Below are 6000 nucleotides of genomic sequence, written 5' to 3' on the forward strand. Positions count from 1 at the left end.
GTGTGCTCCGTAGGTTTCTCCGTTGCCCTACTGTTTCTGGTCTTTTATGCGCAACTAATCTTCCTTAAATCAATGGAGAACGATATTGGCTCTGCGAGGATGCCTGTAGAGGCTTTTGAGTTCGCGGCATGGAAATTTTTTAAACCTTCGATTGATCAAAGGCCATTAGTGGAAACAATCGCTTCGTGCCGACTCGCCACCGCAACTTTTACAGCACTAGTGGCTTCATTATCCGCTTGTTGCTCCTCTGTGGCGACATTATTAGCCAGCCTGGACCTACTATCACAAAGAGAACGAAGTTTGGGGGTCCTAGTGTCCCGTTAAAGGGCCTTGTGATCAATGCTTGAAGCATGAAATGCAACATAAAGTTGGGACTTCAAGAGTGAGCAATTTAGATCGGGTTCAAGATCTAGTCTGTTCCGAACACGCTGACATCGTATTAATTAGTGAAACCTGGCTGAATGCTAACATCCTCGACCTAGAACTTTTCCGGCTTTCTGACTCTATTGTTTACAGGAAAGACCGTAAGGATCGTAATGGTGGCGGCGTTCTTATTGCCGCCAAAGCCAATTCCTTCAAATCAATGCGGGAATATGTGCCGGACGCAGAAAATTGGAGGACGTAGAGCTTGTGTGCGCTGAGATGAAAAAATTTAATATTTTTCTTGACCATGCTTCTGAAACCTATGAGAATATGGTAATAGGTGGTGACCTGAACCTGTGCAAGATCTCTTGGGACTCGCTAGAAAACACCAGAGGGACAAAAGAGGTGGCGTTCGTAGAAATTCTTAATGATCATTTTTTAACGCAATTAAACTTTATTCCCACCCGCCGTGATAGAGGTAGTATGAAATGTCAGCTGTTTCCTCTCCCTAACCCACAGGGGGCGCGGGAGAGAGAGTCTCTCTCTCTCCCGCGCCCCCTGTGGGTTAGGGGGAGGAGACGGCTGACATTTCAGACTATGATAGAGTGTAAGATCTCGTAATTACGAATGTGCCTTACCGTGTTCGCATATGCGAGGTGCTCAGTCCAAAAGAATCGGATGTGTTCACGGACCATGGCACGGTGTCCTTTGAATTTCACGCCTCTACTAAAGCTACCCATAGAGTAAAAAGAACAGTGTACGACTATCGTAATGGACACTTTGATGGTCTCAGAGGAGCTCTTGATGCCGTGAACTTATGCCATCTTATTCAAGACAGTGACGACATTAACTCTGACTGGACTTTTTGGAAGGACGCCTTTATGAGCGCAGTTTCGGATTTTATCCAAACCAAAAAGATTAAAGGAAAAAACACCCCGCCTTGGATCACGAGTGAAATCATCCACGCTCTGCGGAAAAAGGAGGCTGCTCGCTAAAAGCTAAAGAAATCCCCTACTGACCATCAACAACAGAAGTATCGCCAATTACGTGCAAAGGCCAAGACTCTTATCCGTGAGAGCCGTGAGACTTACCTCAGCTCGCTCGACTCAGATCTCGAGCGGCAGCCTAAACGCTTTTGGTCCTTTTTTAAGCTCAAGAATAGAATGCGGACCTTCCCTGAAACGATGAGCTCTGGGTATGACACTCAACAGAGTTCTCCAGCATCAACGCCTCAACAGATCGCCGAATTGTTTAACTCTTACTTTGTGTCGGTTTTCGCTGCCCCTTCAGATGCCCACTCTCTATCAGTACCTTCCACACCCTCACACCCTACACTAAATGAGCTAGAGATCCCGGTGGGAATGGTTTTGACAACTCTCAAACAGCTTGATATAAACAAAGCAACTGGATCCGATGGAATCCCAGTGCGCCTGCTGAAGAAAACCGCTGACCAGATCGCACCGTCTCTGACCATGTTATTCAACAAATCTTTGCGGCTCGGCATTTTTCCAGAAGACTGGAAACTCGCGAATATAGTACCGATTTTCAAGAAAGGAAAAAGAGACCTTGTGGAGAATTATCGCCCTATCTCTCTTCTCCCTGTCATCTCCAAAGTTCTCGAACGCTGTGTTCTGGCGGGTTTACGGAATTATACATCTCACTTCATTAGCCGCAAACAACATGGTTTTTTAACTGGTAGATCTTATGTGACGCAGCTCACCAGTGTCTTGCATTACATTGGCGGTCAACTCGACGCTGGTAAACAAATAGACATTATATATCTTGACATGAGTAAAGCATTCGACAAAGTGGATCACATCAAGCTACTTGGGAGGTTGCACTGGAGGGAGGTATTACTGGCAAACTTCACGACTGGTTTCGTTCATATTTACAGGGACGCAAGCAACAGGTTACAGTCCTTGGAGCTACTTCCCGAGAATTGCCGGTTACATCCGGGGTACCGCAAGGGTCCCTATTAGGACCGATGTTGTTTCTGCTGTTTGTGGACGATCTTCCAAACGCTGTTAAAACATCGAGAGTTGCCTGTTACGCCGATGATACCAAGATTTTCAAGAGCATCGATTCCATCACAGACTGTAATGCCTTGCAATCTGACATTAACCATCTTGTCAGTTGGTCTGAATCATCCGGGCTCATATTTAATCAGTTCAAGTGTAAATACCAGTGCATCACCCGTAAAAAATCACCTGCACAGCCTACCTATACTATCAAAGAAACGCCTTTGGAATCTTGCGATACAGAGAAAGACCTCGGTGTGTGGGTGTCAAGCAATCTCACCTCGGACAAACAAGTAACTGAACAGTGTGCGAAAGCCAACAAACTCCTCGGCCTTATGCGCCGAGCTTCTAGGTACATTCAAAGCACCCAAACGCGTCGTACACTTTACCTTTCTATCGTCCGGTGTCATCTCGGCTACGCAACACAAGTATGGTCTCCACAGTCTATTGGCCTACTTAAACGAGTTGAAAACGTGCAGCGCCGTGCTACAAAACTAATTTTGAAGCTCCCCTTCCGATGTGACGTAACCTATAAGACCCGCCTTCAATTAACAAATCTGTTACCCATTTCATACTGGCATGAATATTTGGACATGGTTTTTTTCTACAAAGCTGTTAATAACTTAGTTTTCATAGGCAGTGAAGCTCTACCTGTAACTAGACAATTTACGAGATCTACTAGGACATCGAGAAGTAGTGCTATTACTTATATTCCTAACCGAAGTTGAACTCTTACTTATCAACGTTCATTTTTCATACGCACGTGCCGCACATGGAATGTTCTTCCCGCTAAGCTACGCACAAGTCACATCTCTTTAGCTTTATTCAAAACTTTATTACTTCAATATTATAAAAAGGCTTTGAACTTGTACGACGCTGACGACATTAGAACTTGGAGAACAATCTGTCCTAGGTGTAACACAGTGAGGTCTCTCCTATGCCCGCCAACGTGCTGCTTCTTGCAATTTGGTCTCCCGCCTTGTCTCCTCTCAAGTTTTATGCTTACATATTAGTAGTTTTAGTTATTAAGCAATTTTTTTATATAAATAATTAAGGAGAGATCCGCTGTAATTGGCTACGCTGTAGTGGTCACCCTGCCTAATTATTATATCTTTGGTATTTTTTTTGTTTTGTTTCTATTGTTTGTTTCCATTCTGTTTGTATTTTAGTTGGGCGAAGCTAAATAAAGAAATATTAATGCCTACGTTTGGATATTAGTTTTCTAAGGTTTGGGGGTTAGAAATTTTTATGTTTAAAGGTTAGTTTTTTTACGTTTGGGGGTTAGGGATTCTTAGGTTTGGGGGTTGGTTTTCTTACCCTTGGTCGTTAGGGATTCTCACGTTTGGGGGTTAGCTTTCTTACGTTTGGGGGTTAGTAATTCTTATGTTTGGGGGTTAGTTTTTTGAAGTTTAGGGGTAAGGTATTCTTACGTTTAAGGGTTAGTTTTCTTACGTATGGGGGTTACTTTTCTTACGTTTGGGTATTAGGGAGTTTTCTTGACGTTTGGGGGTTAATTTTCTTACGTTTAGGGGTTAGTTTTCTTACGTTGGGGTGTTAAAGATTCTTAAAGTTAAGGGTTAGTTTTCTTCCGTTTGGGGGTTAGTAATTTTTACGTTTGGAAATTAGTTTTTTTACGTTTGGAGGTTAGGGCTTCTTACGGTTGGGGGTTACTTTTCTTACATTTTGGGGTTAGGGATTCTTACGTTTGGGGGTTAGTTTTCTTACCTTTGGGGGTTAGGGATTCTTAGGTTAGGGGGGTTAGTTTTCTTACGTTTGCGGGTTAGTAATACTTACGTTTGGGGGTTAGTTTTGTTACGTTTCCGGGTTAATAATGAATACGTTTGGGGATTAGTTGTCTAACGTTTGGGGGTTAGAAATTTTTATGTTTAAGGATTAGTTTTTTTACGTTTGGAGGTTAGGGATTCTAAGGTTTGGGGGTTGGTTTTCTTACGTTTGGTCGTTAGGGATTCTTACGTTTGGGGGATAGGGCTTCTCAGGTTTGGGGGTTAGTTTTCTTACGTTTGGGGGTTAGTAATTCATATGTTTAGGGGATAGTTTTTTAAAGTTTAGGGGTAAGCTATTCTTACGTTTAAGGGTTAGTTTTCTTCCGTATGGGGGTTACTTTTCTTACGTTTGGGTATTACGGATTCTTACCTTTAGGGTTTAGTTTTCTTACGTTTGGGGGTTAGTTTCTATAAGTTTGTGGTTTAAGGATTCTTACGTTTGGGGGTTAGTTTTCTTACGTTTGAGAATTAGGGATTCTTCATTTGGGGGTTAGTTTTCTTACGTTTGGGGGTTAGGGATTCTTACGTTGGAGGGTTAGTTTCTTTTATGTTTGGGGGTTAGGGATTCTTACGTTTGGAGGTTAGTTTTCTTACGTTTGGGGGTTAAGGATTCTAACGTTTGGGGCTTAGTTTTATTACGTTTGAGGATTAGGGATTCTTACGTTTGGGGGTTACTTTTCTTCCGTTTGGGGGTTAGGGATTCTTACGTTGGGGGATTAGTTTTCTTATGTTTGGGGGTTAGGGATTCTTACGTTTGGGGGTTAGTTTTCTTACGTTTGGGGGTTAAGGATTCAAACGTTTGAGGGTTAGTTTTCTTACGTTTAAGGATTAGGGATTCTTACGTTTGGAGGTTAGGGATTCTCACGTTGGGGGGTTAGTTTTCTTACGTTTAGGGGTTATGGATTCTAACATTTGGGGGTTAGTTTTCTTAAGTTTGAGGGTTAGGGATTCTTACGTTTGGGGGTAAGGGAGTCTTACGTTTGGGGGTTAGTTATTCTTACGTTTGGGGGTTAGTTTTCTTACGTTTGGCTGTTAAGGATTCTAACGTTTGGGGGTTAGTTTCCTTATGTTTGGGGATTCGGGATTCTTACGTTTGGGGTTTAGCTAGTGATTTTTACATTTGGGGGTTAGTTTTCTTACGTTTGGCGGCTAAGGATTCTTACGTTTGGGGTTTACTTTTCTTACCTTTGGGGGTTAGTAATTCTTACGTTTGGGGGTTAGTTTTCTTACGTTTGGGGGTTAGTGATTCTTACATTTGGCGGTTAGTTTTCTAACGTTTGGGGATTAGTTTTCTTACGTTTGGGGGTTAGGGATTCTTGCGTTTGGGGGTTAGTGACTCTTAAATTTGGGGCTTAGTTTGCTTACGTTTGGGTTTTAAGGATTTTAACGTTTGAGGATTAGTTTTCTTACGTTTGGGGTTAGCGATTCTTACGCTTCGGAAGTAGTTTTTCTACGTTTGGGGGTTAGTAATTCTTACGTTTGGGGGTTAGTTTTTTCCGTTTGGGGGTTAGTAATTTTTACGTTTGGAAATTAGTTTTTTACGTTTGGGGGTTAGGGATTCTTACGTTTGGGGGTTACTTTTCTTACGTTTTGAAGTTAGGGATTCTTACGTCTCGGGGTTATTTTTCTTACGTTTGGGGGTTATGGATTCTTACGTTAAGGGATTACTTTTGTTACGTTTGGTGGTTAATAATGCTTACGTTTGGGGATTACTTTTCTAACGTTTATGGGTTAGGAATGTTTCCGTTTAAGGGTAAGTTTTTTTACGTTTGGGGGTTAGGGATTCTTACGATTGTGGTTTAGTTTTCTTCCGTTTGGGGGTTAGTAATTTTTAT

This window comes from Pavona decussata, unplaced genomic scaffold (genome assembly GCF_977016875.1).
Source record: "Pavona decussata unplaced genomic scaffold, jaPavDecu1.1 SCAFFOLD_286, whole genome shotgun sequence".
Taxonomy (NCBI): Eukaryota; Metazoa; Cnidaria; class Anthozoa; order Scleractinia; family Agariciidae; genus Pavona; species Pavona decussata.